Source organism: Cebus imitator, unplaced genomic scaffold, assembly GCF_001604975.1.
Source record: "Cebus imitator isolate Cc_AM_T3 unplaced genomic scaffold, Cebus_imitator-1.0 Scaffold57, whole genome shotgun sequence".
In the NCBI taxonomy this organism is placed as follows: Eukaryota; Metazoa; Chordata; class Mammalia; order Primates; family Cebidae; genus Cebus; species Cebus imitator.
In genome coordinates, this window is record NW_016107372.1 from 6,269,220 (window position 1) to 6,292,317 (window position 23,098).

Here is a 23,098-nt window from a genome sequence, read left to right on the forward strand (position 1 = left end):
CAGTTTTCACTGATGACAGCTGTAGCAGAGAGATTAAGCAAAGCAATCTCAGCCAGTGAAAGAGCAGTGCTTCATAGGAAGCTCAGGCTTTCAAAGAGACTAAAAATTCAATGTCGTTTTTCTCACACCTGAAGGGAAAAACACAGTTAACACTTCTTCAGCAAAGCTGACCTGCAGTGAAAGTTTCAAATCATTATCAGGGATTTTTTTCCAGAGATAGGAGATAACCAAGGAAGTGTCCTAATACATAACTGTCTGCCTCCAGGTTAGCAGGCTTTTGGGAATGGGAAAACATGGAAAATGAAATTTCAATTTTATTTGAGAAAAAATTTCTCATAGCAAAATTTAAGAGAAATTGAACATTCAAATTCTAAAATGGAAGAGCTAAGAAACCAATCACACAATGCCTTTACTGCCAGCAAGAGAAAGGGAGAGAGGATGAAAATCAGAAATGCAATCTCATTTTCACTGACACTGGAAACATGTGTAACTCCAAACAACAATATACAAGGAAGCACTGACAAATTTAGTTAAGGGAAAGCCATGATGTGGGAAGATATCAGAAAAAGACAGACAACTGTGCTGCCCATCTCAGACAAAGCTGACAGCAAAATTACCCAAACTGTCACCAACTATCTTTGGATGCTGCATACTACAGTTTGGCTCACTTAGCAATCATGCCAACCCCGTCTCCTTTGTCATCCACTAATGTCAGGGCAGAAAGCAAAATACTTGAAGAATAAATATAAAATAATAAACAAAAGAGGAGAGGAGTACCTACCAACAAAGTCTACAAGTCTGAAAGTACATTGAAGGGAGGTGGTTGAAGAGAGGAGACTTGCTGGAGGGACCTGAGGCAGAGGTGTTTGCCACTCTGCACTGGGCATGAAGATAAAACTTAACAGAAAGCAGAGGGCCAAAGGAAGGGGCCTATACCCTGGCAACTCACTGAAGTCTACCTGTTGAACAGCTTTGCCTATTCACCCACCTCCGCTTACCCTACACAACAAAGTCAGCTGGGCAGGGAACTGGGCTGGCACTGCTGGGCACCCCAGAGTAGCATCCTCAGCTCCTATGTCCCTCTTCCCCTCTGTCTCCCACAAAGCAAGATCTGGTTGTCATGAAGCCCGACCTGTACTTACAAAGTTCAAAATCAGCCCACCAAGCACTCATCTACATACATGTACTAAAGCAAGGCAGTCCAAATTGGCCACTGAGAAAATCAACCAATTCTTCACTTGCACATAGAGGACAAGCAATGATGAGCAGCAGATATAGGAGGAGAACCAGAAATATGAAAGCAAAAGTCCACAGGAAGTAAATAAACAATTGAGCCTAAGGGAAATAAATAAATCAGGGAAAACAAGTAGCTACTGAGGTCGCTGAAGTTTGCTACCATTAAGATAATAAGCATTTCTATGGGTAAAGAATAAATTATTCAGGTGTTGAGACACTAGAATGAAGTGACTAAATCATCAGGGGAAAACTGGGGCTCTAATTTAGCTGCTATGTATGCAAGAATATGCAAACTTTAAAACCATAGGAATTTTTAGAAATATTTATAGAATTTACTGAATTAATTACAAAGTATTTTTCTTGATCAGGGAAGTGGCTCTGTTATTTTTAGTTGATTTATTCATCTGTATTTAAGTGTGAATGGGAGTTTCTAACTGAGCGGATACAAATAAGAATATTCATAATGTACAAAATAATATGTTTATGTTGAAATAACAGTTAGATGCCCCCTTCTACTTACCCATCAACTTTCTGAAAACTGCTCTGTCTACTCTGCCTACATTTCTTCCCCAGAAATCCCCTCCTGAAGGGCTCTTCGATCTGAGTTTGGTGCACAAACATCACCTCCAAGGTATTCAGTAAGTGTTTTCCTCCTTGGTTCCCTGCACTCCTCAGTCTATCAGCCAGCACAGGACACAAGAGCCCAGCCCCTACCTTTGCGTCCTTCTCTTAATACATCCAGTCCAATTCAGCTCTTTGGACAGAATGGCTCAAGGGGCACATCCACAGCTCTGTCCTATCCTGTGCTTTCAGAGCACTGCCAGCCTGATCTACACATCCCCCACATGCTTCTCTGTATTTCCAACTAGACTTTACATTCCTCAAAATCCCTGATCAAACATTCAACTTTGCTTTCTTCCCAGGGGTGACTAGCATAGTGCTGGGTCAATCAGAGGCCCATAAGATGTTACCTCTTGCTTTAGACTTTATGTTAGGCTCTCCAGGGACCTTCCAGCCAACCACATTCTGGACCGATCAGTATCACAGTCCTGAACAATCCATCAGGCTGAAATCGTCTCTATTTGTATAAAATTGCTTTTATCTACCACTTATTTTATTTCGCTTTACGTAGTAGTGTTTTTGTAACCTATTTTTTAAAATGCATTTTTTTATATATAATGTATATTAATTTTCTTTTTCAAAACAGATAAACTAATATCCAAGTGCAAGTCCAAAACAACAGAACAGAAATTATTTATAGTGTTTCAAACTTTTTTTTTCCCATTTATTTATTTTATTGCATTTTAGGTTTTGGGGTACATGTGAAGAACATGCAACATTGTTGCATAGGTACACACGTGGCAGTGTGATTTGCTGCCTTCCTCCCCATCACCTACATCTGGCATTTCTCCCCTTGCTATCTCTCCCCAGCTCCCCACCCCCCACCCCCCCCCCCCCATTTCCCCCCAACCCACCCCAGTGTGTAGTGCTCCCCTCCCTGTGTCCATGTGTTCTCATTGTTCAACACCCGCCTATGAATGAGAACATGCGGTGTTTGATCTTCTGCTCTTCTGTCAGTTTGCTGAGAATGATGGTTTCCTTTTTTATTTGTAATCGATGTCCTTTTTGGTATTTCAAAGTTGTCTGAATTGGTTTGCAAGAAAAGACATGTATAATAAGATTATTAAAAATAAAATAGGCTTTGGAAAGCCTTACATTTCAGATGAGATACTTGATCTGTATTATTATTATTATTATTATTATTATTATTTGTATGTAAAGGAAAGCTTTGATGTTTTCCTTGTTTTACTTGGAAATAGTATGTTAAATTATCGTGCTAGGAAAAGCAGTCTTTTGGTGTTAAAATTATCTATCTATGTATCTCTAATTAGAGTACTGAAGAGTTTGAACTTGTGATCTGTCCATGATATGATTTCATTTTTTTCCCAGTAATTGCTCTCTAATTGTGCTAGATCCGTCCTACCTTTCCTACTGTGTATTTTAGTGACACCTTAGTAAGATGAAGTAACTTTCCACTCAGCTTTGCTTATTTCGAAAGTCTCATTTGGGGCAATAAAGAGTCAGTACTCTAATAGCTTATGAGTGGGGCTGGTGAGGGAGTTTCTTGGGGACAGGAAGTGCTGCAAGTTGGAAGGAAGGAAGAGGGCTGAGGGTGGGCTGGAAGACAAAGATATGGGGAAGTTGGGAAGGGGCCTGAATTTTGTCATTTTCACATGGGGCTTCGACTTGAAGTCTCAACCTGGATCTCCAGATGTTAATGACCAGTCCAAAACAGACTCTCAGTTGAATAATGATGTGTCCTATCACCCATCTTGTAGACATCCAAACCTCTTGGAGTACTATTCTACTATTCTCTTGCCTTAGAGGAGGGGAACTCCTTCCCTCTCCCCAGGGGGAAGGACTTACTAGCCACCACCACAAACCTCACTCTTCCTAACAGGAATGAAAGACCTATCTACTCTCATTCCTTTTTATTTATATGGGAATTTGGGAAACTGTCTTGCGTGTAAGAAGAAAGTCAATGATGGAGTCAGTTTTAAATTGGTCCCTTTTAGTAAACCCTACAAATAAGTAGATGACTGGGTCCAATTGCTGGTGGCTTGCTGTGTCACTCTGAACTTGGAGTGTGGGGGTTCTTTGTGTCTTTTATACTCAACATTCAGCATTTATGCAGCCTTGAGACAATAGGAAAAAATCAACATGTTAATACATGTATGTTTGTCATTAACCTATCTATATGAGACACTAAGAGAAAGAAATAATGTAAGCATGAAGGCCAGGTACTGAGAAATATAATGATGTTAGTTGGAAGTATTGGGGACAGAGAAAGAGCAAAGAGCAGATTGAAGAGACATCTTTAAAGAAGACTTGGTAGGGCTTGGTGGATCGCGGACTACATGCATTAAGGAAAGGAGATTATCAGAGACATTTATTTGGCAAAAGTCAAAACATGGCAGCTTCTGCCCTGCATCTGGCTCTCGGTCTAATTTACAAGTTTGTTTGGTCTACCTGATGTTATAAAATACTTTTTAAATGAATTTTACCAGCATGTCAAAATGTGGTATTTCATATAGCAATCACTTTTTAAAATTTTGGCTTCTCTTTTATCACTGGAAGATCTGACAAACCTGAGCTGACATTACTGCATTCCAACTGTCAACTGGAGCTGAAGAGTGGCTGTCCCTTGATGGACCAAATGTGTCTCCAGTTTGCCACAGTCCTCTCTCCCAGCTTACGTGACTCCTTTGCTGCTATCAACACCTGAACTTGCAATCCCTATTCTAATGCTCCTGTCCTAAGGAACACAAAATTGGTAGTGCCATCAGTGGAGACAAAAAAGATGCTGCTACTTTGGAGAATTCAATTCAGAGAATTCAGTCTGAGGTAACAGGAGGACATCATTGACAACTTGACCTTTGGCAGGAAGCACAAGGTCAAACTTGAGGAAAGTGTTTGCAAGAAGAGCTGCCCAAGCCGAAGACTGTTCATAGGGATTGCTGACTCTGGTGGAAGCAAAACCTTCATTCATTTATCCACCCACTTTAGTCATCTATTTGTTTGTTAATAAATATTTCAATAAATATACACTGGGAGTCTATTATCTGTCAACACTGGGCTGGATGCTGGGAATTCCAGGGTAAGTAAAGTAGAAATGGTCTCCGCCCTAAAGCATCCCATAGTATAGTTGGAGACATACACATTAGTCAAATGATCACATTATAAAATGTAAAATGCACTTTGCAGCTGTCATGAAGGAGAAGTCAATGGTGCTCTGAGAAATTAGAGAAGTGGGGGTGTGAAGACAGGGGCCAGCCAGAGAGATCAAGGAAGCCTTCCTGAGGAAACAGTACTGGAACCAGGATATGGAAACTGAGAAGGATGCATCCTGGTAAAGAGAAGAAGGAAGTGAGTTCCAGGGAGGGCAAACAGTTTGTGCAAGGCAAGTCCCAGACATTAAACGATACCTTGTTCAGGTGAGATTGGTGTTGGGAGATAAAAGGAATCTAGCCAGGGCTGAGGCTGAAGTGGTCCACGGGATCCAGGCTTGCAGGGTGTCATAGGCTTTGGTAAAGCGTCTGTCTTTATTCCAAGTGCAATGGAATTTCACTGGTGGCTTCTTAGTGGGCTGAGGGAAAGGAGACACATTATTAATGTTTTTGGATTTATGTTTTCAAAATTTTACTCAGTTTGTACAGAAAATTTTACTCAGAGTGCAGAGAAAAACTAATGAATGGGGGCAAACAAGTGAGAAAGTCAGAGCTGAAATCCAGGCAACATGATCCAAAGTGGTGAGGCTCTATTAAAAAAAGAGTTCAATTCCAGCACTTTGGGAGGCCAAGGTAGGTGGATCCCTTGATGTCAGGAGTTCAAGGCCAGCCTGGCCAACATGGTGAAACTCTGTCTCTAATAAAAATACAAAAATTAGCCAAGCACGGTGGTGGGTGCCTTTAATCCCAGCTACTTAGGAGGCTGAGGCATAAGAATCACTTGAACTAAGGAGGTGAAATTTGCAGTGAGCAGAGATTGCACCACTGTACTCCAATATGGGCAATAGAGTGAGACTGTGTATGAAAAGAAAAGAAAGAAGGAAGGAAGGGAGGAAGGAAGGAAGGGAGGGAGGGAGGGAGGAAGGAAGGAAAGAAAGAAAGAAAAAGAAAGAAAAGAAAAGAAAGAAAAAAAAAGGAAAGAAAGAATACAATCAAAGTACTAAGAACTAGGCATGTTAGTGGGATATGATGAGCAAATAAGTAGATGAGTCATGGTGAGGAGAGCCAAGCTTATGGAAAAACATCAAGAACAGACTATAGATATGAACACAAACCAGGGGAGGTGAGTGATTTAAAGCTCAGGACATAATTAATTTCTCCAGAAACAGAACTGAGGTGTGCATCCAAGCTGGTGAAAAACCCAAAGTAGGAGATCAACAGAGGGAATGCCTTTGGGAAATCAAAACTTGTCTTCAATACGCAGATCATAATGTTGGACAATAGGTCCTACTTCAGCTAGGAGGCTTATTCCACGATTCTTACTGGGAAAAGAACCACATCCAAGATGCGGCTAACACAGAAAGCACAGAGCAACAACCTGCCATACCCAAGAGGTCCTGATAACATCCACAACATCACCAGAGGTTCTAGGGCCATAAACAAAAAGGAGGTGCAAATACAGAGGCTCTGCAGAGAAGCACCATTATCATTCATAATTACACACTTTACATGTTTCAAACCATCAATGTATTACAGCAAGGAAATTACACAGCTGAAGTAAAAATTCCTCCAGAGGAGAATGTAGGTAATGAAGTCTATGTTGAATATAAACCCAAACCAATTAATTCTCCCAATCCTACTGCACAGATTATAAATTCTACCAATGCAATTTGAACCATCAAAATAAAACAACACTATAAACTTCTTTATTAGCACTAAAACAAGTCTGTCATAGGAAAAAACAGGCTAGTTTAACATTTTGTGGCATGTCAGATAATAATTTTATTTACATTTGCATTCTGTTGATGCATGAAGCAAACCAATAGCCAGCTCTCCAATGACCACTCTAAAGTTTCATGATTCCTGTTCCCCCAATATAAGTCAATCACAAAAGAGAAAAAAGAATCTCTAAATTTTCATAAAGGAGAATTGTTGCTCCTCTGCTGAGGTTAGGAAATTTCTTCTGCTTTGGTGGAATATTTCCTCCCAACTTTTAGTTCACAAGGTTTTTTTGGTTTTTTGTTTTTCTTTTTTAGAAAAGCAAAAGATGCTCTTTACTACTTTGGAAATTTTTTATTTTTTATTTTTATTTTTATTTTTTATACTCAGCAAACTGCCACAAGAACAGAAAACCAACCATCACATATTCTCACTCATAAGTGAGTGTTGAACAATGAGAACGCATGGACATAGGGAGGGGAACATCACACACGGGGGCCTGTCAGGGGGTGGGGGTGCTAGAGGAGGGATAGCAGCGGGTGGGGGGATTGTGGAGGGCTAACATTAGGAGAAATACCTAATGTAGATGATGGGGGGATGGATGCAGCAAACCACCATAGCATATGTATACCTATGTAACAAAACTGTGCAATCTGTTCATGTATCCCAGAACTTAAAGTTCACAAAGTTTTTGTGGGTTCCACTACCAGGTCCTGGAAAAAAAGCCTGCAACCTCGGGCCACACCACCCAGTACCATCCCTCCCAGCAGTTGGCTCAGGGATGGCAACGTGACCCAGAATAGCCAGAGAAGGAGTGAATACTTGGACTTCCATAGGAACTGTAAGAAAAAGACAGTTCAACTGGACTTCTGATTGAAAGAGTGAGGTTAAGGAAGCTGTGGTCTTCTTTTGACCTCAGAGTCAGAACCTAACTGCAAAAGGAACAAGATGGAGAAGAGAGAACTGAAAGATAGAGAGAAACATGATCCGAAACCAAACATGCTCCTGGTTGTTTCAATTACACACAAGGCAATACATTTTCCTTTTAGTGCAATCCAATTTGAATTGGCTTTTCTGTCACTTGTATGAGAAAATATCTTAATTGAAACAGTATTCAATAAAGGTAAAGATGCCCAGAAGACACGACGCCTGTTTATCTCATTTACATCGTACCTATTATATGCTAAACACGTCCTTAACCTTGAGGTCTTATAGCCCAGTGAGGGAAAAGGCTCGTGCCATACAGAATAGACACCAACACAAGCCAATGTGGGGTAAATGCCAAATGAAACATGCCAGCAGTGTGATGAGCACCGGGGATACAGGAAAGCACAACCTGGGGAGCTAGTGGCTCTGATACACCGGCACCCAGCGCATCAGAGCTGTGAAGGCTGCAAGCCCAACTGACGCCTTTACAATCCACGGGATCTTGCATTTGTTCTATTCGGGCATAAGTAGAACAACTATTAACTGTATGTGCATTGTGTGCACCTGAATATGCATACAAATCCCACAACATGACAAGTAAGGCTAAATACATCTCCAACTTCTAAAATTAATCCAGAGCAAAAATAATAATAAAAGACAGGAAAGAAAAAAACAATATATAGTAAGTCCCTGGACTTCATTTCCCTTCTTCCTTAACTTCCACTGAACTTTTAACTAGTAAACTTGGGGAAATGATTTTTATAACTTTTTCTTCTGAAATAATCATAGATTCAGTGGAAGTTGCCAAAAAAAAAAAAATGCAGAGAGTTCCCAAGTCTCCTCTCAGCCTCCCAAAATTACAATATCCTGTACAGCTACAGTAGGATGTCAAAACCAGGAAATGGATGTCGGCACAATCCACAGAGCTAATTCCGAGTTTACCAGTATTACTTGTTACTAGTGTACAGCATGGGCTGTGATGTGTGTGTGCGTGTGTGTGTGTGTGTGTGTGTGTGTGTAGCTCTATGCAACTTTATCATCTGTGTAGATACAAGACACAGAATTATTTCATCATCACAAAATTCCCTAGTGCTGTCCCTCTAATTCCTGGCAGCCACTAGTGTCTTCTCAGCTCTCTGTAACGGTTCTCTATCTCCACAATTTTGTTCATTTCAAGAATGTCACACAAATAGAATCATACAGCATGTGCCCTTTGAGACTGACTTTTTGTACCCAGCATAACTCCATGAAATCCATCTAAGCTCCCACATGCAACACTGGCTTATCCCTCCCAATGGCTGAGCAGTGTGCCGTGGTACAGGTGCACTCCAGCCTATTCAAGCATTCACCTACAGAAGGACACATGTGTTGCTTCCCGTTTGGGATTACTATGAATAAAGCTGCTACAAACATTCATGTACATGTTCTTTGTGAAAATGAATTTTTATTTCTTCAAGATAAATGCCCAAGAAGGCAACTGGCAAATGACTTTTAAAAGATTTAATTTTCAGTCACCTCACGCATCCCAAAGAAACCTCACTATTCCCTGCCTCTGCATTCTTGGGCTTCAAAAGGCAATGCTATTGCTGGTCTCTGTAATTCCCACCAGATGCAACATCTAAATGTTGGCTGAGCCGAGTGAGACAGCATGTTTTTCTGATTTTGAATTCAATAGATTGAACATTTTCTGAACCTGCTGCCTGGAAACAAGCAGCTGAGAGTAACAAGATCAGATCTCTGTCTCATACAGAGGAGCTTTAGGTGTCAACTAGGCTCTCTTTAGTGGCTGGAACCAGCCACCAAGCTGTGATTCCTGCTTCACAGTCTAGTAAATAGTTCATAAAATTGCAGGCCAGTAACGTATTTTTGAAGTCTCTTATCCAAACCACTTTCCAATACTTGAATTCCCAAAATAAAATATGGCGGGTACCTAGAAAACCTCAGTTCTTTCTTTGTCGGAGTGCTACGTCTTCCCAAAATCATATTTGTTAAGAAAGGAGGCAAGTCACTGAGGTATGATTCAATTGTTGAACTGTCAATGAATTTCCTCTAACGTGTGGTGGTATCAAGTCTGTTTCTTGTTCCACTAAGAGACAAAAAGAATGTCACTTGCATCCTAGGGAAAACACATGCAATAGGCCAAAAGAAGAAGAAAAATGCATTTTTTGAAGTGCACACAGAGTTTCCAATTACTTTATTAAATTAGGCAAAGGTTTTCTCACTCAATCCATGCTTTCCATACTTGTATCTAAAGTTAAACACATACGCAGTGGGGCCGTGGGTGACAGCCTGTGCAGTGAGCCTTGTAGATTCAGACACATCTGCCCAAAGGCCCAAATCATGCCAAGTACTACATGGGAAAGGAGAAAATGCAAATTCAGCCATTCATTCCACGAGTAATGATGGAACGCTTATGATACACAGGCCCAGTGAAAAATGTATGTGATTCATAGTGGTGCACAGGACACATAAAACCTGTCCTCTTGCAGATTAGACAGGGTTCCATGCAGCATGTTCAGGTATATAGTAGCAGAAGTACAAAATGCTTTGAGAGCATGAAGAAGGGGGACAAACCTGAGTTGGGCAGTTGAGATGCCTTTCTGAAGACCATGGAATATAAACTGGCCCCTCAGTAGGAAACAGCCAGGTGAAGTGAGGAAAACAGAACAGGGAGCAGAAGCATTTCAGGCAGAGGACGTAGAACATACTTCTCAAGAGAATGGTTTCTTTGACAATTGAGAGTCATCTGAAGTAGCTGCTGCACTGGGGATGAGGAGGATTCTGAGCTGAAGGTGGAAAGAAAGCAGGAACCAGAGAATGGGTGGTCTGCCAGGTTGGGGAGAGAGTTCCTTCTTCAACCTGAGCGCAACTGACAGTTCTGACAGTCAGGAAAGTTTTTCTTCTCTCTCTCTTTCTTTCTTTCCTTCCTTCTCTCTTTTCTTTGTCTTTTTCTTTCTTCCTTCTTTTTCTTTTTTTCTTTTTCTCTCTTTCTCCCTTTTTTCCTTCCCCTCTTTCTTGTCTTTCTTTTTCTTTCTCTCTTTCACGTTCTTTGTGAAAGAGAACCAGCTTCCTTAAATCTAAATATCTTTCAATGTAAAGTATCTTTAGTGTTTTATTAAAAAAAAACATATTTACTGAAAAAATCCAAACAGAATAAAATATTGTTAGATTGTTTAGGTTAAAAAACAATGTGTTAAAGGATGGAAAAAATGATCCATTGGGCAAATACTTTCAAGGGAAAGCCCCTTGGGACTCTGAACTAGTGCTGAACTCTGCATGAACTTCTGTGTCCCATATCTACTTCCCTTCCCCTGCTTCCACATCACAGCTTCCTGTCCACCCCACTCCGGCTCCCACAGCACACATCCCTCCACCTCTCAGAATCAATAGCTCCTTTCAGTGCATTCCCAAAGCACTTTACACATTGCTGTGTTTTGTCTTGCTGTGTCTGTCTTTACAGGTAGGCTGAGCTCTTTGAGGGGAGATTTATGTATGTATCAGTTCTGGACCTTCATTTAAGCATTCATTCATTCACTTAACAAATATTTATTGTGAGCCTACCATGTGCCCAAAAATGGCCTAGGTTCAGCAGATGTATCAATGGACAAAACAGTCAGTATTAACTGTCCTCTTGGGGTCTGCATTATACACAGCACACAGTTGGTTGCTAGAAGCCTCAATTTGGTATCTTGGCTTCCAAGAAAAAAACCAAGAGGGAATTCCAGTTGTCTGCCACTATTAAGACCAAATTTTCTGAAGAAGTTTGTGTCTATATACCAATATTGTACTCGGTTTAGGCAAAGACATTCTAAAAGCTGACTTGGGCTGTCTTGTAAGGGAACAATTCTAATACCTCCCCTTTCCTCTTGGTTTCTACCTTGGTGGTCATCCACCCTGAAAAAGTGATCATCCTCTCTTCAAGGTGCACATTCACTTTGCTGGATCTGGGGCTAAGTTGGAATGTGGTGCCATTGACACTCATTTCCCTCAGCTGTAAACCCTCCTCTCTTTCTCTCCAAAGAACCAAGAGCCTATGCTGCCACGTAGGTTTGGAAAGCTGCATGATTCTTATCACCTTGCCAGTTTGGGGAATCCTGCCTTAACCAGAAGTTTCTGCTAAGGATATTTATCTGAAGCACAGGCAAGTTTAAAACATTTCAGAGAAGAGAAATTTTTAGAGCTTGTGCTCCACTTTTTAAATTTTCGAAGTGACAGCACAGTAGAAAGTGCAGGAGATTGATATTTAGAAAAATATCAATGATTGTCGCTCCAGTTTCTGCCACTTGCAGGCTGTATGCACCTTGACCAAATGTGAGCATTTACACCTATTTACTGGATCACGCTTTATGCCAATCACCAGCCTCCATGAGTTCATGGTTCAGAAAGAAAGACAGAAAGTAAGCAACTATTGCTGCAAAACATTAGAAATGCTAGCATCCAAGTATGTGATGGGTTTTAGGTGCTCACAGGGCAATTTACTCCGATTGTAATCAAGGATGGCTTCCAGGGAAAAAGCAATAGCTCAGCTGGATCTCTTGAGCCTTCCTTTCATCATTGCGTGAAATGAAAATAAAAGCTTTTACTGCATAGGCTCATTGTGCAGGTTAAACAAATTAACCTAACAGATTATTAACACCCAACAAGTGTTAAATGTCCTCCCCCTTTTTTTGTTGTTAAGGAATCCTAAAAAACATTAACCACAAGAAATACAGAGAACATGACATAACTTCTCCAAGCATAATAAAGTATAAAACAATTACAACTAATGTACCTTAACCCTTTGTGCTAAATATAAAATAACATCTCCCCAGGTACTGTCTCCTCCATTGGGTCTTTATTTAATCTACATCAGTCTCCATCTCTGTGTTCTGGGTAATGCCTTACCCTATATCTAATACACAGTTGGATGGGAGTAAGTACATTTTATTTAAATTAAATTGATGCACACACACACACACACACACACACACACACACACAATGTCTCTACTTGCAAGTCATTGATAATCATTAATTTAATCAAGAATCCAGTGAGAAGTTTATATGCCTTCCATTTAATTATCCTGACTTTATAATCCATGGTCAAGGAAATCCGGAGATTTATTTTGCTGGTATAATCAGTAGCTAATGAAGATATAATATGAAAGCTTCCTGGTCTCCTTTCTTTTAACAGAGATGCCAGGCCATTTTTCTAGTTGATGACTATTAAGAAAAATCACTTAAAGGAATTAAAAATTCCTATTCACCTCTGCTAGGCATACTATATTTCATATTTAGAGCACTTAATATAATAACAATAGATCATCTTAGAAATTTGCATCATGAAAAACAAGAATAGATTTTAAAGTTGAAAAAAAATCTCTCATCAAAAGAAGAAAAGTCAGTTTCTATGTAGAATTAGGTGGTTGATTTGTCATTTTTAAGTCTTTGAAGTAGCTGAAGATCTTAGGTAGTTGAGGATTTGGGGATTTGCCTGAAGTTTTTTGTGTTGCTTTTGGCTTCTATGTAGTGGCCATATTTGTAAGCTATTCCACTGGGGGCAAAAGAAACATGTTTTGTGACATTTTAAAGTGAAAATATTGCTGCGTTTATTCTAAAGTAAATTCACCTGGGATAAGTTTGAGCACAGTAGTCTTGCAACAAACGCATTGAGTGTTAATGAGTATTGAACGGTAGAGCAGATGGGGACCTACAGACTCTAATCTAGAGACTGTTAAGGATGACCCTTAAGGATATATATTTATCCTGGACATATAAAAAGTTTGCAGGATGTGTGTGTGTGTGTGTGTGTGTATCCCATAAATTTTTAAAATTCGTTTCTAAATTTAAATTTTGAATATTCTACATTCAAAAAGCCAGATTTATAGCTTTTCTCAAAAAAAGGAAAGGGTACGTTTGGCAACACAGGGCTTACATTCCTGCACCATCACATTTAACTAGGGTTAAGTGGCAGCAACACCCTTTAAAAGGGTATGTGATTCCATCAAACACCTTCTCCCTTCCCACACCTACCTTTCCTTTCTGCCCCGAAGGCAATCTGGGTTTACAAAAACAGCACTATTCTCACACCCTCATGTTACAGCTAAAGAAATTTCTCCAGGGAAAACAGAGCAAATTAGTTCTAGTCCTGATAATGCTGCATAATAAACAACCTCAAAAGCTCAACAGCATACAAAACTGAGCATTTGTTTTGCTCAGGTGTCTGGGATTCAGCTGGGTTCAACTACTCTGGGCTGGGTTCCTCTGGGGTGGTTTGGCTCCTGGTCACTCATTCTCCTCCCAGCACCAGCAGATTAGCTGAGCAGCTTCTTCTCATGGCAATGACAGAAATGGAAAAGGGCAAGGGAAACACACAAGCCCTCTTAATGTCTAGGCTCATAACTAGCACACCATCACAACTGCCTTTTTCAAAGGAGCAAAGCAAGTCACATGGCTGAAATAAAGTCAAGGGATGGGGAAATGTATGCTGCCCCTTTGCTAGGAGGGACTTCAAAATCATCCTATAGAAGGGTATAAGTGTATAGTTAAATAATTAAAGCCAGTAATCCAATCTACCACTAAAGTGCTATGCGATCACATATTGCACAGCTTCCATCAAGTCCAACTTCACTCATTCACTTGTTATTTCTGCCCCAAAGTTATCTGATTTGGAGATCTAATCTCACCATGCAGACAAGGAAATGTGCAAAGCCCAACAGCATCAGCGCCCAAGGAAAACCTGCCTCCTAGCCCCGTGTTCTTTGCTTCTCACTTTGATGAAGTACTGTTGTCTTATCTGTGTGAAATAAGACCATCCCTCATAGCTTTTGCCAATGGTACTTCAGGTTTTGAAAGAGCAATATTAAAGCTTGAATAGCAATACAGAAATGGGCTACAAATCACTTATTAGAAGGCACTTTAAGTTCTCAAAGCAATCTGTTCCTTAATAATTCTCAAAATTTAATTGCATCATATATAATAATATGGAAATACAGCACTAGAGACCTCTATTAGGGAAGTAAGAATGTTCCACAAATTAGGCAACATTATTTAATCTAGGTTGGAAAATCTCAGCAGGCTCCTCGACACTTTTAGAATTTTTATTTTCTTTGGTCTCTGCTTCTGAGACTTGACACTTTTATAAAACACTGTACTCAAAAGCTAATAAATCATCAAGTCACTAATTAATGAAGAAAGGAGAAATGAAGCTTAGTAAATGAATTTTAGCATATTAATTTGGAATATCATGCATAAATAACCATTGGGTTTCCCTAATTCCTTACAAGGGAAGCTCCAGTCAAATGAATGGAAGCTTTTTTTTTTCTAGACCAAGAGTCCACCCAAAACCCTGTCTCCTGTCTTAGATTGCAGAGCTGATTGAGCAGCACACTAAAGACAGCAATCTGAAGGGCCTTTCAGCTCTGTTTCCTAAGCCTATAGCCAGCCCCAAACACCCAGTTCCTAATGTGTGTTCAGGACTCCACTTTTGTAGTTTTAGCTTTCCAGAAGTATTGTTGTCACACAGGCGAAGTCTACCTCCCACAACACAAAATGAGGAAAGAAATATATAGAAATTAGAAACTTCAAACATGCCATAAGTTCAAAAGATCCAAAGTTCCCAAAGCCACCCCAGTCTAAAAATTCACAATATAAACCTTCCCCAACTACACACACGTGCAGACACACACACGCGCACACACACACACACACACACACACAATTGAAATCCATTCCTTCCTTTAAACTATGATTCCTCCCCAGGCTTATTTTGTTTTCTTGCGAAGAAGGAGGCTGTGGAGAAGAGAAGACAAATGGGAGTTTCTTTGTTCCTCCTTTGCTTCTTCCAAGTTCAGAGTAAACTGTTTTTCTTTCTCTGAAATCTTTTCTATCTATACCATAAATATTCGCTGACATCTTTGCTGGTTCAAGTCTTTCCACTTTAGCCAACCAGTTGGACGATGCTATGATGCCCCCTTGCTCTTTGCATCTTCATCTACTGTGAGTACTTTATGTTTATCATGACCCTTCCCCCAGGGAAGTGAAGTGAATGGGGCCTGCAGAGTTCATCTGAAAACTGGATATTAAATAATTTCATAAATAGTGTGTACCTCCATAAACTTCAACATATCCAGCAGGGATAGTAAATAGTATTTGTAGATAAAGTACTTTGTTATGTACTTTATGGATTTAATATCACTCAAGTCACATGAATATCCTAAAAGTTTAGATTTTCCTTTTGTAGCTGGAAGTGGGAGAGGACTTGAAGAAGAAGTCACTTTTTCAAGGCCACATACTTAATAAGTAGCAGAGCTTCTGTCATGATTTGGGGTTGGGTGACTGTATTAGTTCACTTTCCCACTGCAGATAAAGACATACCTAAGGCTAGGAAATTTACAAAAGAAAGAGGTTCAATTGGACTTTCAGTTCCATATGGCTGGGGAAGCCTCACAATAATGGTGGAAGGCAAGAAGAAGCAAGTCACATCTTACATGGATGGCAGCAGGCAGAGAGAGTTCACGCACGCAAACTCTTACTTTTAAAGCCATCAGATCTTGTTAAGACTCATTCACTACCACAACAGTACACGAAAAACCTGCCCCCATAATTCAATCATCACAGCCCACCAGGTTCCTCCCACAACATGTGGGAATTGTAGGAGTTACAATTCAAGATGAGATTTGTGTGGGGACACAGCTAAACCACATCAGTGAGGGAGCCACGTTGGACCATTACAAGACCCCTTTGTCTTTGATTAAGTAGTACAGTCATAAATCTTTATAAGTCCCCCTTCCAATGCATGTAAATATACAGTTGTCCCTCAGTAACTAGAGAGGATTCATTCCAGGGCCCTCATGAATACCGAAGTCCACAGATGTTCAAGTCCCTTACACAAAAAGTATAATATTTGCATGTAGCCTATGCATATCCTTCCATGTATTTTAAATAATCTCTAGATTACTTATAATCTTTAATACAATATAAATGCCATATGAATGGTTGTTATCTGCATTAAGGAAATAAAGACAAGCAGGAAAAAGCCTGTAAATGTTCAATACAAATGCGACCATCCATTTTTCCAGATATTTTTTATTCACAGTTGCTTGAATTCATGGTCATGGAACACATGGATACAGAGAGTCAAATGTATGTGTATATGATGAATAAAATCAAAGTTATTTCCCTCAAAAAATGTTTAATTTTGTAATTACACACTAATACTTTTGCTTGTGTATGTTTTTGAGATAGTTTTTGAACATAATTTTATAATAGTAGGAATACTGCTAGGCTGTATTTTTCTAAAAGAACTCTTTAGGACAAGTTGTCAGTGCCAAGCAGTGTGGAACCAAGGAGTGGGATAAGTTTTCAATATCTTGATTTTAGATAATTCCAGAAGTTGTGCCAAAGGATAGGAAACCCACCTTCCTCATCCATGTGAGAGAGATAGAAAGAGGGAGAGGTTGAGTACGTGTTTGTGCAACAAGCAGGGTTCAAAAAAGGCTTGCCATGATGCACATCCTATGCTTTAAATTTCCACTCATTCCTTGACTGCCAGGGTGAAGAGGGAAACTGGTGATCAAGTTCTATTGGACATAGTTGCAGCAAAATTTTTACCACTTCCTTTTCCTAGTTTTTTTCTTTGATTAAGGATTTAAAAGATACCTTTGCAGAAAGTGAGCAATAAAATGCAAGGTTTTGTAAATGTGAGAGTCTTTTTCCTGGTTTTTAGTCTAATTGAAAGTCTACTCCAAAATCTAACGACAGTCTCTATCTCTTAAAGTTATTTGGGGGCCAGGCGCGGTGGCTCACGCCTGTAATCCCAGCACTTTGGGAGGCCGAGGCAGGTGGATCACGAGGTCAGGAGATCGAGGCCATACTGACCAACATGGTGAAACCTCGTCTCTACTAAAAATACAAAAAATCAGCTGGGCATGGTGGCACGTGCCTGTAATCCCAGCTACTCAGGAGGCTGAGGCAGGAGAATTGCCTGAACCCGGGAGGCGGAGGCTGCGGTGAGCCGAGATTGCGCCATTGCACTCCAGCCTGGGTAATGAGAGCGAAACTCCGTCTCAAAAAAAAAAAAAAAAAAAAAAGTTATTTGGGATGTTTTATAAACTTCTTTGCACTATGTGAATATGGCAAACAAGTTAATTAATAAGAATAGAAACACACCATCATATTCCATGTGCTATATAATTCGCTCCTCTTGAGGGTGAACTGGCCTACTGACTTGCTCTTAACAAAGAGAATACAGCAAAGTTGATGGAATGTCACTTCCATGATTATATAACATAAGATATTGATGTCTAGCTTGCTATCAGGTGCTGTCTCTTTTTGGCTTTGATAAAGCAAGAAAAAGTCACATTGGAGAGGCCCATGTGTCAAGGAACTGAGGGTGGTTTTCAATCAATAACCATCAAGGAACTGAAAACCTCAGTTCAGCCATGGAGTTTGGAAGCAGATCAAATAACCACAGCTGAGCCTTCAGATAACACCCCGGTCATTGACTACACCTTAATTGTAACACTGGGAAATATCCTGTGGCTGAGGCACCCTGCTAAGCTAAGAGTAGATTTCTAATTATAGACACTCTGAGATATAAATGTGTGCTATTTTAATCCAAGAATTTTGATGGGAATTTGTCAGACAGAAATAAATAACTAATAAACTTAGTCTTAAACACTAATAATACATCAACCACTTCTTAAGCCATTAAATAGTGTATTTTTCTTTAATACTACTGAGAAGAAAAACAAAATTAGCAGAAGTGAATAATGGGTATAAAAAGGGAGATACAAATATAAGGCAGAAATGTTTTAAAGACATAAAATGGATGCAAAGAGCAACAATGAATTGTTGCAAAACTTGTTGTAAATTCACTGTTTGAATACTGAGCTGCATTTGGAAAATGCAAGTTTTAGAACTATTACTTTGAATTGATATTAGTGAACCCATGAAATAAATCTATGATATAAATGATATAAATTTATTTCTGTCAGTAAAGCATTTTGAAAACAAATATAACACTGATATTCTTTGGGGCTAAAAAGAAATTTTCCTGAAATCCCCTCCTGTTGCAACCTAGAATTTCCACTCCTTCTTAAAGTAAAAATAAAAGCATAGATAGAAAACAACTTATAGGTTAATGACCTACATAGATCAGAATCACAAACCTAAAAATTGCGTAAATTCTTACCTATGGATTCAGGATGGTATGTATATTAGTCCGTTTTCACACTGCTCTAAAGATACTACCTGAGATTGGGTAACTTATAAACAAAATATATTTAATTGACTCACAATTCCGCATGGCCTCAGGAAACCTATAATCATGGACAAAGGTGAAGGAGATGCAAGGCACATCTTTCATGACAGCAGGTGGGCAGGGGAGAAATGCCAGACACTTATTAAACAACAAAATCTCGTGAGAACTCATTCACTATCATGAGAACAACAAGGGGAAAACTGTCCCGATTGATTCAATCACATCCTACCAAGGCCCTCCCTTGTCACATGGAGATTACAATTTGAGATGAGATTTAGATGGGAACCCAGAGGCAAACCATAACATTCTGCCACTGTCCCCTTCCAAATCCCATGTTCTTTTTACAATTCAAAACCAATTATGCCTTCCCAACAGTCCCCCAGAGTCTTAACTCATTTCAGCAATAACTTGAAAATCCAAGTCCAAAGTCTTATCTGAGACAAGGCAGGTCTCTTCTACCTATGAGCCTGAAAAACCAAAACAAGGTAGCTACTTCCAAGATACAATGGGGGTATAGGCATTGGGTAAGTATTTCCATTCCAAATGGTAGAAATTGGACAAAACAAAGGGGCCACAGGCCCTATGCAAGTCCCAAACCTGACTTGGCTGTCATCAAAATCTTAAAGCTCCAAAATGTCCTTTGACTCTATGTCACACATCCAGGGCATGCTGATGCAAGGGATGGACTCCCATGGCTGTGCACAGCTTTACCCATGTGGCTCTACAGGGTTCAGCTCCCTCGGCTGCTTTCATAGGCTGGCACTGAGTCCCTGTGACTTTTCAAGGTGTACATGCAAACTGTCATTGGATATATCTTTCTGGGGTCTAGAGGACAGTGACCCTCTTCTTACAGCTTCAGTAGGCAATGACTCAGTGGGAAGTCTGCATGGGGAATCAACCCCACATTTCCCTTCCTCAATGCCCTAGCAGAGGTTCTCCATGAGGGCTCTGCCCCTGCAGCAGACTTCTGCCTAGACATCCAGGCATTTCAATACATCCTCTGAAATCTAGGTGAAGGCTCCCAAAGCTCAACTGTTGTCTTCTGCATACCTGCAGAACCAGCATCTTGTGGAAGCCACTAAGACTTGGGGATTTCATCCTCTGAAGCAAAGGCATAAGCTGTACCTTGGCCCCTTTTAGTCATGGCTGGAGCTGCTGGGATACAGAGCACCAAAAACTACACAGAGCAGCAGAGCTCTGGACCTGGCCAATGAAGCTATTTTTTATTTCTTAGGCTTCTAGGCCTGTGATGGAAGGGCTTGTTGTGAAGGTCTCTGATATGCCCTGGAGACATTTTCCCCATTGTCTTGGCTATTAACATTTGATTCCTTGTTACTTATGCAAATTTCTGCAGCAAGCTGAAATTCCTCCCCAGAAAGATTGATTTCTCTTTTCTACCACATAGTCAGGCTGCAAATTCTCTCAACATTTATGCTCTGTTTCTCTTTTAAACATAAGTTCCCATTTCAAACCATCTCTTTGTAAACACATATAACTGAATGCTTTCAGAATAAATCAGGTCACCTCTTAAATGCATTGCTACTTAGAAATTTCTTCTGCCAGATACCCAAAATCATCTCTCTCAAGTTCAAAGTTCCACAGATCTCTAGGGCAGGGGAAAAATGCCACCAGTCTCTTTGCTAAAGCATAGCAATAATGACCTTTGCTCATCTCTTTGCTCATAAGTTCCTCATCTCCATTTGAGACCACGTCAGCCTGGACTTCATTGTTCCTGTGACTGTCAGCATTTGATCAAAGCCATTCAACAAGTCTCTGGGAAGTTCCAAAGTTTCCCACATCTTCCTGTCTTCTTCTGAGCCCTCCTGTTTCAACTTCTACCTGTTACCCAGTTCCAAAGTTGCTTCCACATTTTCAGGTTATCTTTATAGCAGTGCCCCATGCCCCATACTAATTCTCCGTCAGTTTTCACACTGCTATAAAGATACTATCTGAGACGGGGTAATTTATAAACAAAAGATGTTTATTGACTCACAATTCTGCATGGCTGTGGGGACCTCAGGAAACTTATAATCACGTGGAAAGTAAAGGGGAAGCAAGGCACATGTTACATGGCTTCAGGATTTTGGGGGAAGCATCAGACACTTATCAATAACCAGGTTTATGAGAACCCACCATCATGAGTAAAGCAAGTGAGAAATATTCCCCCATGATCTAATCACCTCACTTTAAGTCACTAAGTTAAATCACCAGGTCCCTCCCTCAACATGTGGAGATTACAATTTAAGATGAAATTTGGGTGGGGACACAGAGCCATACCATATCATTATGCTAGAGCTAACTTCATACTCATTTGTGAGACATGATTGTATGCATCTATTGTGAAATTTGTTTTCAGTATCCTCTTGGTACCTTAAATTTGAACATAAGAGGAAATGATACATCGGAGATGATATAATGGAAGGCAAAGTACAGTATCAGAAGCAGACTGGAGACTAGAATATTAATATCTTTGAGTCACTAAGTTAAATCAAACCTGAAACCTGCTCTATATCTGGACCTTCATCTAGTTACTGAAACAACAACAGAAAATTCCACTTCATTATTTGAGTTGGATTTCCTGTCTTAAACTAAATACATCTCAACAAATAAATGCCTTTTTGGGGAAAACATTGAAGATCTACTCAGCTTTTTGACAAGTTCCATACAATCTACCTTGTGCAACTTTTGCTACTAATTGGCTATTCCAGGATAATAATTTTATTCTAGTTGACAGTATTTACTGAAAACGTTAGTTATACTTATAAAATGATGGAATAAAAGCCATCCCCCAAAAAGACATAGTTACTTAGTACTGTAAAATAGTATAGCATTGGTGAGCCACGGACATTTTAACATATTTTTTTTCATTCTTGATGCAATAATTTTAATACACTCAAACAAAAGGATAAATAAGGGACACTACTTCACAAAAGTACTGCATCTTCTCTGGTGAGGAGAAATATAGAGCTTGGCCTTGTCACAGCTTTATAGTAGGAGCCTATGAAAACTACACTGTTAATTCCATTTCATAAATGACAACATGATGAGTGATTTTCACTGTCATTCATCTGTCAAGAAAAAGTTAACAGGCTGTTAAATCTCTTCCAAGTAAAGTTTAGGAGAAGACATTTCTTCCTAGGGAGTTCAATGAAACAAAATTGAATTCTGGAAAAAAAGTAAGACTATGTTATCTAATGAAAAATAAATAAAATCTAAGCACTTGGGTTACTCTCAAAGCTATAAGCATAATGAATGAAAGTAAAAGGATATATTGTGGTAGGCTGAAAAATTCCCTCCTTCTCTGACATGATTTGATTCTGTGTCCCCATCTAAATCCCATGTTGAATTGTAATCTCTAATGTTGGGGAAGGGACCTGGTTGGAGGTAACTGAATCACAGGAAACTTACAATCACAGGAGGTAACTGAAGACTGGTGAAATTCTTGTGAATGTGAGTGGGTTCTCATGAGATCTGATTGTTTGAAAGTGTGTAGCACTTTCCACCTCACTCTATTCTGCTCCACCATATGAGGATGGAGCTTGCTTCCCCTTTGCTCTCTGCCATGATTGTAAGTTCCCTGAGGCCTCCCCAGCCATGACTCCTGTACAGCCTCTGGAACGTGAGTCAATTAAACCTCTTTTCTTTATAAACTACCCAGTCTCAGGTAGTTACTAATAGCAATGTGAGAACAAACTAATACACTCTCTCAAAAAATATCTGTGTCATCCTCCCTGGAACTGGTGGAGGCTGCCTTATTAACATGGGCTATATAGGTGGTCCCCAAGTGACATCATAGGTGTTCTTCTAAGTATAGGCAGAGGGAGATTTCAGACAGGCAGGGAGGAGGAGAAAGTGATGTGAAGATGTAGCAAAAAAAAAAAATTTGAAGATGCTACACGGCCAATCATGAACATGGATGAAGAGGCATCAACACAGTTTTAGCCCAGTGAAACTGGCTGTGGACATCTGACCCTCCAAAGTGAAAGGGAATAAATGGATATTGTCTTTAGCTAGAACTAGAAGCCATATTAAGTCTGTGGTATGACATCCACAGAAAATTAATACACACATAAAAACAAAAGTTTCAAATAAGGTTTTTATGAAAGACTTCTTTCACTACAACTTACAGCACATCATCAGGACGCCATCAAATGGCTTGCACCTTAACAAAAAGAGGTCACTAGCCACATGGTTGGACAAAGACACAAATCACTCATTCATGACAAATTTGTACTTGGTAATTTTTC

General features: G+C 39.8%; 1 long non-coding RNA gene across 1 annotated transcript; it reads right to left on the reverse strand.

Moving 5' to 3' along the window:
- Window positions 1–11,608: 11,608 nt before the first annotated feature.
- Window positions 11,609–22,504, reverse strand: LOC119471338. The gene is made up of 3 exons (XR_005200368.1): window positions 22,375–22,504; window positions 13,837–13,842; window positions 11,609–11,623 (listed from the first exon to the last, which is right to left on the reverse strand). It is a non-coding gene; the product is annotated as an uncharacterized LOC119471338 (long non-coding RNA).
- Between the last annotated feature and the right edge of the window lie 594 nt (window positions 22,505–23,098).